At 35.2% G+C, this 9,618-nt stretch overlaps 1 pseudogene; it reads right to left on the reverse strand.

The window, feature by feature from the left end:
• Positions 1-1,305: 1,305 nt before the first annotated feature.
• On the reverse strand, positions 1,306-9,191 carry LOC140812197 (probable serine/threonine-protein kinase PBL16; annotated as a pseudogene).
• Between the last annotated feature and the right edge of the window lie 427 nt (positions 9,192-9,618).

Below are 9,618 nucleotides of genomic sequence, written 5' to 3' on the forward strand. Positions count from 1 at the left end.
AAGATGTCTCTATTCATATTGTAGACACCAAGAACCAAGTATTGAGACGACGTATCATTTCTTACGTCAAGGTGCAATGGTCAAAACAAACAGAACGTGAAAACTACTTGGGAGTTTGAAGATAAAATGCACAAGCAATATCCCTACCTTTTCGAAAGTCAGGCCGACTCAAGTTTCGAGGACGAAACTTTTAATAAGGAGGTAGGGATGTGAGAACCCAAATTTTTGGACACGTAATTAATTAAATATAGACATGTATAAGAATTTATTTTCGAGTTATAATAAATTCGAAAATATAAATAATACATAGAATTCAAAATCCAGTGTAAAATACATGATAAATAAGGTTGTATATCAATCAAATTTGGAAGGAAATATTACATACAAGGTAGAATTTCTCAATAAGGAAGCATATCAATATTTATGGAATGATTATCTCTTGCTCGAGTACTCAGAATCCGATCTCCACCGTTCAGAATATGCTTCGATATGTTTCGCATAACATATCCAAATTTCAGCAAAATCCAACGGTTAGTTTTTCGTTTTTAGTGTTGACAACACGGGCAAAAACATCCATCAAATAAATTTAGTCAGAGCATTAAAGACAAGAAAAAGCTAACACCTTAATCAAATAATAATAACAAAAATTAAGCACAATTACAAATATAGTGAATAATAAAAGATCAATGATCATTTTCCTCTTTCTTCAAAATCCATTGCTTCATTATCTTTATGAGTACCAGAGGGTCCATCCTCTGAAGTTTGTGCACTGCTATCTTCTTTTTTTTTTTGTACAGAATGGACACTCACATCCAATTACAGCCTGTAACGAGCCACGTAAGCTTCATCGTGAACAATTAATTGTTTGGCTTGAACTATTTGCTCAAGTGCAAAGTCAATCTAGGCTCGTAAAACAGTAGGGCCAAGCAATCTAGGTTGGTGGCAGAGAGTCGGCTTTGATGACTATGTAAAGTATTGATGGTATCGGGGTTGAACCGAAGAGATTAAAACATTTAGGTATACTTGGAAACTAATTTCAATTTAATATATATTTTTAAGCAATTGAATATATTTTTATGGAAAATCATAAAACAAAAGATATTGCATATACAATTATTGAAGAATATTGTGATTATAATCAAATAATAGTATATTTTACCAAACCTTTATCCAAAATTACTACAAATTTCTTTCAATCCTTCAAAGATTTTTTGGAAACATTAATTTATAATGTTCGTCTATTTTTCCAATTTAGTCTCCCAATCCTCGATTCGAAATATAATGTGAAATGAACTACACCAAAAATTCTGTTAAATAGATTTGATAAACATTAATCCAGAATAAGATGCTACACCAGCATCTAACAATGGTACCATAATAAATCAACACAGCCAGCCTAAACAATAGTGTATTTACTGACTTGGGTGGCCATTTTCTCGTGAGGAATGCATTATATTTACTCCTAGAAAGTCTGCATGCCGCTTCACTACTTTGAGTTTCAGCAATCTCTTCACAACTTGCTTCATGGTAGGTCGGTAATAATCAGAATCATGAAGGCACTGTATACCCAGACAAGTAATTTTACGCCCGTCGACAGGATCAAAATCACTTTCAGCCGTTAAACTTTCATGGACAAGTGAGTACTTGTCCAAGTTATCATGATATTTGTCCCACGCCCATTCATTAACGTTTGGCGTCCCCTATCTTCTTCAGTATAAACTCTTTTAGATATCAAACTCAGAAGTATAGTCCCAAAGGCAAACACATCCTGCTCATCTGACCATATACCTGCCAGAAAACCCAATAATACATCTAATCGAAAATCAACAGTTAGACTCAACACACTTTTGTAGTATTAACTTCTGGTAGGAGCTAAATTTACTGCTGAGAATAAGATCATATATTGGTGCTTTATTTGCAAACCAAGTAATCTACTTTGATTATGGAAATCAACTACGGATTTTATAAACAACTTCTTGTGACCAACAAACACGTAGCTTAGTTTTAAGCTTAATGATTGTCCTGAATGTAGGTAATGGTTTCATGCTATGCTTGGTGCACGAGTACAATTTTTTATTAATGAAAAATTAACTTGACAAATGGGTAGAAAACAATAAATAAATTCTTTAAGAAAAATAAAATCTATAGAACCAGCACTATAACTGTTTAATGGCCCACGATCAGTGGAGCTAAGAATGCAAGGGATGGCATACCTAGAATGGCTGCACGTTCATCGATATAACCATAGCACCCACGGACCACCACTTTTGTTATCTTTGTTCTGTCTGGAAATATCCCACCAGTGATCGTACCAAAATCACATAATTTTGGGTTATAGTCCTGTGTGATAAGTGAGTAAATTTCAACAAACGATAACTTTATACCCTAATACATAGTCGAATAAGGGAAAAAGACCTCCTCAAGAAGTATATGAGCAGCATCCAGATTGCGAACAATGTAGGGCTTGTATCTCGGATTTCCAGCATGTAAAAATTTGAGAAGAATAGCAAATCTGAGGGCAACTTTGATTCTTTGAAGCCAAGTAAAACCATCTACAGATAACACACGCTTAGGTAAATAATTGAGATGACATCTGTATAATAAGTGAACATGCCCAAAAAATACACATCTTAATCGACCAGTAACATGAAACCTCTGGTGACAGCTCACACCAGACACAAAAGAACTTTACCAAAGTACGGACAAAATACAAATTCCGAAAGTACCAAGCGTCAATTCAGTTTGTGAAATTGTGATAGAGTAAAATGGATACATTTTGCTCTTCTTTTCCTTAATTTGCTACACACAATATGTGACCAGGTCACAGAAGATTTTCTCTCTGCAATTAATTGGTTTCCTACTGAATCAAAGCTAAAGAGTATTATATCTTCTGTGTTGCTTGTTGGACTACCATCTCACCATTGTTTCCTTGCTGCTTCACTGGTCCTAGTAGGGTACAGACTATACCAATCAAGTGTATGAAGCTATCTTTCGCGGTTTAGGTGGATATTCTGGATGTATCTATCAGCTAACTCAACGGCAGAGCCATTTTCTTGTTTTATTGAATCAGATCAAACGATATTTCAAGTAGAACTTGCAACTATTTTAATTTTGTACAATAATTTCTCTGAGCCGATAAGTACACAATGGATCTTGTTAGGGGACCAAATAATTTGTAGAGTAGTATTGTTATGGGTTCAAATGTGTTGTGCCTAGAATTACTTGGAGAACGAAAAAGCAATAAAAACAACACTAGAATTGGTTAGAGGACATTCATGTTCGTTATTGGCTAGCAGTTGCTACTTGCTTGCGCAGGTGGAGGGGAGTGTCTTCTTCTTCTAAAAGGGATCATCCCTAGGCTGAGTTTATTTACTCAGATTAGTGTTTATTAATCGAGATGTTTTCTATCTTTATTTTGTTAGTAAACATTGTAATTGATCTATTTGTGTTGGATTCAATGGAAGTTCGTATGTATCAATTGGTCAGATCCCAACTGGATATGAAAGCTACACAAGTGGATGCGAGATTAGAGCGCTGGACACATTAGTGATGGGGTTGGAAGAGAGAGATCGAAAAACAAAAGACAGGTTGTATTCTATTGAAGCAAAATTGGGCGAGGTTGATCAGTAGTAGATTTTCCGGTGGAAAGGAGGAGAAATATAGGACCGAAAATCAATCAATTAAATTGGAGAACAAAATGGAATCCAGGCAACAAGGGCTGCTGGAAACAAAATCGCTGACGAAAGTATTCATCAACTGGAGAGTTTCAAGGGAGATTCACAACAAATCGTCAACCCACATGAAACTTATAATACTGCTAAAGCAGAAACCAAAGAAGCGGTTGCAATTCTCAAAATGCATTCCGAGCATGTAGGTCGAGAGCCACAAAGTAGACCAAATTCCTTTTGTGAGGACCAAAAGATTGGTGAGGAATTGGGACAAGCCTTAATAAGAAGAGCTGATTCCACTAGTTGCATCTCAAAAGAACAATTGCACAATGTGGAAGGGGAAAAAAATTGATACAAAACTCCATGGATCTAAGGACTCATGAGAAATCGTTGTTGGAGCATATTGTTAGGCAAGATTCAAAGGGGCGTGCAGCTGATGGAACAAGTTCGGGTCCGAAGATCTACTGGTTCCCGCAAATGGAAAAGAAAACGGTGGAATTGATCAAACAATACAGTGGACGGAAAGCGGTGAAGCCTTATGGATGTGTCGCGTCGTTGATGCAGGAAGAGAAGTCAGTCGAGCTTTCTAATGCTGTGATCGGGTTTGTGATACAACTGGAGTGGGTTTTCGTGATGAGCTACTAGTTTATGAGGCACATAGTCTACAATTGGAAGAAGAAATAAACCATGGACAAATTACAATTATTAGGCTATTTTGGGAAGGCTAAGCCATATCACACCGCAAAAAAAAAAAAAGGCAGTATAATTGTGGACAGACTTACCTCCAAATTTTGACAGATGATGGAGAAAAGTGGCTTGAACAAAAACGAGAAGCTGTAGAGGGATTTAGGACTGAAAGAGTAGGGCTGCGCGGATCCAGGGTACTCGGTGGAAGATAAATCTCCAACTTACCCTATGAAATTATTAGGTTCTCTTGCTGGAATTCATATTTTGTTAGTGATGAGCAGTGGCGAAAGCCACAACTTTATTTGGAAATTTGAAGTGATTAAGTGAAGAAATTGGGGCTGCTAGTTTATGATAACTTATATATTTGTAATTAGGAGAGCATCAGATTACACCAAGTGGGATACGTTATGGGATAAGAATGAAAAGCGGAGTTCGTACGATAACAACAAAAAATAGAAAGGGACGAATATGAAGAAAAATATAGCACTGGAATATGCATTTCTTGGTGTAACCTTGCCATGGGGCCTGAGAAAGACGGGTATATTGCTAAGCGGAGACGTAAAAGAGCTTAATATGTCCATTTCTAGTTTAGATGGGCTGGAAGAGAAATTGAATTAACAGCACAAAAATACAAGGCACATTGTATATCGTCAAATTAAATTGCCCTCTTAAAGGGCTGCTAGCTATTAAGACATGGATCATAACAGCTATAGGTGCACGAGTTGGACTTACTCCTCAAGAGAGTGCAATAATAAATTTACTTCGTTCGCAAGGAGATGAATCTGGACTTGTTATTTTCTCTTTAGCAAAAGGATGGTACGAAGAAAGGCAGTTGACTCCGTAAAATTTGATGCCAGCAATGGGCAAAAAGTTCAGTCGGCTAGTATCAGTTTCCCAAAAGCAATGATGGTCATGTATACAAGGAAGAAGGAAGCAACCGAGGCGGCATTCATAGTAGATCAAGTTTCAAGTTTCAGCCTTGAAGACAAGACTGATTTTCAAAAGGGCGGTATTGATAGGGGCTTGAGTAGAGTAGACTGGGCCCAAATAGTCTACATCATAGTTGTCAATAGCCCTCGCAGCCCTAGCTATAGCGAATAGCGTGGCGAAGCGACACCACATCGCTACGCGCCATGGACTTTGCAATAGCGCTCGCTATTCTCGCTATTGGCACTATAGTGACAATCGCGATAGCTGAAATAGCGGCGCTATTGCAAAGCGAAGCTACATAGCTTATTTTCTGTCCTTTTATTTCTCTAATTTTGGTTTTTTGGCAAGTACTTAGTCAGGTTTTTGCTGGAAATTATATTTTTCTGCATTTCTTGCTTTATTTTTGTGCCTTCTATGATATTTCAATTAAAAAACTTAAAAATAATTTCAGGTTTTAGTATTTTACAATTAAAGTTGATGGAATATTATGCTGGAAATTAAGGTTTTTGAATTGATGTTACTATATGTTATATATTATATATTTATATACTTGTGGCGCTTTACTTTCAAATAACTCTACTGCTATTCGTTATGCGCTATAGCCACGGGCAACTTTTGTGCTATGGGGCGCTATGCGCGATTGACAACTATGGTCTACATAGTATCGTCATGGGCTCAAATGTGTCGCGCCTAGAATTACTTGGAGAAGAGGGGGGAGGGGGATGTTGCAAGCGGGAAAAGGTAATAAAAACAACACTAGAATTGGTTGTTGCACATTTACGTTCATCAAATAATTTTTTGCTAGCAGTTGCTAGGGCAAGGAGATGGGAGTGTCTTCTTCTTGTATAAAGGAATATCCCTTGGTTGAGTTTGTTTACTCAGATTAGTATTTTTTTCATCTTTATTTTGTGATTAAACATTGCAATTCTGCTTGTGTTGGATTCAGAGGAAGTTAGCATGTATCATATCTCCACCATGGTGGACAACTACCCTTGTGTTAACAAGGAGAAACTTTATTGTGGCGCTAACAATTTGAAAACTTCAGCAAAGAGAAGTTAGGTACCTTTTGGAATGAGGTAATAGAGAGAATCAAGTGCCTTAAGCTCATAAACAACACCAAGATGTTCACCATCAAAGCAGTATTCGCACAATGTTACCAGACCAGGATGACTGATTAGCGTGTGGCGGCGAAGTAAAGTCAGCTCATCCTAGACAAGCAAGGTGTCATCTGTCAGACTTCTCAACGGAAGCATTAAACATGCATTCTCTAGAGGATAGCATACAAATAATCTAAGTTCGTTTTCTCCAGGTCGATAGCTGTATATTACAGGAACTTCCCATATCTTCTTCACCACAACATGTTGGACCCCACCATTTCGTACAATTTTTCCATGGTAAAATTTTCCGAATTGGAAATGGCCGAGGAAGTTTCCCACACTAAAGTTATTGGTATAACAAACCAAACTCTCATAAGGGACATGTGAAAGTGTATCGTAATCCATTTCGCCTATCTTCCGGTCCAAGTCTTCACTTCTGTACACTAGTTTACAAAATAGGAAATTATTCTCTCAAGGATGCAAGATTTGTTGAAAGAACTTTTGGGAAAATATAAGCACGTGTAATCTAATCCAACAAAACCTTGAGGACAAAAAAACAGCTAATACTCAATAACTTGTACAAATAGTCATGATCTATTATTGGGCAACATGGCCTAATGCATCAGCAAGATTATCAGTATCAAGTTATCCAATTATCAGAAAATCATGCAAAAACATCAATTAAGAATAGAATGTTTTAGTCGTTCTGCAGAACTAACAGATTGATAGTAACAAGAAAATTCTCTTGAACTAACAAGAAAAGCAGGCAATATTTAAGCTAGCCTGGATAAAAAAAAAATTACATTAAAAATAGTTCAATTGAATGTCGACTAAAGGTCTGGACAGAAGACAAATAAATGAGATGCAAAAACTAAAAGATGCAAACACACTCCCAATCCTTTAAAATAAAGAAATTGAAACCAGGGGAAATAACAGAGTTCCACAACCCATTCAGTGTATATCCTCAGCCTAAAAAATCAGCAAAAATTAAAATTAAATATATGCAATAATAATGCTAAAACGCCGAGTCCCCTCGCAAAAAACGCCTGCAGAATCCCTAAAGGAACAGGAAAAATACAGGCAATCAGAAAACTTCGATTGTGAAATAAAAACTACGAAGGCATCAAAGGATGGAAAACATGGGTTGGTTAATATTATAAGAATATTCTGAGAATATTTTTTTTTAGTGTAGAATGTAGTGTAGATAGGTTGGAGATGAATTTAGTGTTATACTATTATAATGCAGAATATAGTGCAGAATGTAGTGCAGTGGGTTGGAGATGGTCTTAACCACTTTCTCAAGCATGGGAATTTCCTTACTCAATATCTCAGAAAATAAGTGATTTAAATATAATATTATCTTACAGAACAATGAAAACAAACAAACAAAGGCGAAAAAAAAATTCTGAAGAATCTCTTACAAATATCGACTCTGACAGATTTTTGACATGGGATATAACAAACACGTAATCGGGAAAAACCAGATATAATTGAGATTTTAAACGAGTCAAAAACTTGTGTGAGTCGGTCTCACGGGTCGTATTTGAGAGACAGTCTATTATTTGAGTCATCCATGAAAAAGTATTATTTTTTATGCTAAGGGTTCGCTTGGTATGAAGGATGTGATAATTGAATGATTAATAATTTGATTGATAAATGATTGATATGATAAGATATATAATTTTAATATCATGTGTGGTGTGAAATTAATGAGATGGATAAAATCATGCTAAATGTATTATTGATCAAAATACCCTTCATATTATTATTTTATTTTTTTATTTTTTTTGAGAAAATATTATTATTTTATTTATTAAACCAATAATATTCTTTTCTCCCCCAAACCTAGAGGCCGTCTTCCGAAGAATAACAGATGAAATGAAAAGCCTCTCACTTCTCTTCGTCGGTGAAGATTGAAATCTGAGGCGAGATCCGTGAAACATCTGAATCGAAGAGGTAACAGAGAGCTTGACCATGTATTTCTGAGTATAATTTTTTTTCCTTACAGGTTAGGTCAGAAAAAGTTCGACGCAGTGGATGAGAGCAAGAGCAACCTGTGAAATCAAGGAATTGTGAGTTCTTTTCGAGAAAATTATTCACGTAAACTTTTAATTCCTAGTGTAACAGAAACCATTTAACTAGTTTGCCGCTTCGTAGACATTTTTCCTGTGTATTACGCGTACTGTATTTTCGGTTTGTATCCTATTTTTGTTCTTGTCTCATTAATTTTTCGGTCATCGATTTCTTTATTATTTGAATGCTATTATGAAAATATGTAAAAGATTTCTTTTGGAAGCTGAAAATACGTAAAGAATAAATTGCAAATTTGTTTTCTTAATTCAGGGGTATTTCGGACATTAAGCTGTAGTGGAATTGTGGGATAGGTTTTATCCTTCTTCTATGAGTGGATCTGTAGTCCAAGACATACAGTGAAAACTGTCCTCCAAATAATCAATGTTAAGTTTATAAATCAAAGCAAACAGAACATTATTAATTTATCCACCCTTAATTCTACTAACCAAACTGGCCCTAAGAGTATTACTTTTTATTGTGAATATGAGTAGAGTTGACCTGTCTCACAGATTAAGATCCGTGAGATGGTCTCACATAAGACTTTTTCTTTAAACAAATAGGATAATCCTGATATCTTAAATAGTAAATATTGAGGCTGGATACCCTTGTCTCCAAATTCAAGTGCCCTAATTCCTAAGGATATGGAACGTTGCTGGAGAAAGTCTGAAGAAATTCAAGGAGAATTTGAAGAGAGGCGTGAATTTGCTTTTCATAGAACCTAAACAAGAGTTTGAATTTAAACCGTACACGAATTGCAGATATATAGGTAAATTGGAATATCAATTTATCGGTTTTATTAGTAAATAAACTATTTATAAATTGATAAATTATTAGATTATTTAAAAAATATTTTTATTTTTAAGATTATTTAATTTATTTTATTGATTAATTTTTTAAAAAAACTATATTTATTTAAAAATAAAAAATAATTATCCACTCAAATATATTATCAATATGATAAAAAAATAATTAATAAATATTTATGATCAGAACTCGAATGTATTGTTTCCCAATAACCAAAGCAAAAATAATAATCATTTAGCTTTTCAAAATCTGGTATTGATCTATTGGAATTCGAAAATATGATCAACATTAAAGATATAGATCATGAAAGATAAATCTTTTGGAAAAAAAGGATGTCGCGTGGCAGCTAAAGCACTGAT

This window comes from Primulina eburnea, chromosome 14, assembly GCF_022965805.1.
Source record: "Primulina eburnea isolate SZY01 chromosome 14, ASM2296580v1, whole genome shotgun sequence".
NCBI classification, from domain to species: domain Eukaryota; kingdom Viridiplantae; phylum Streptophyta; class Magnoliopsida; order Lamiales; family Gesneriaceae; genus Primulina; species Primulina eburnea.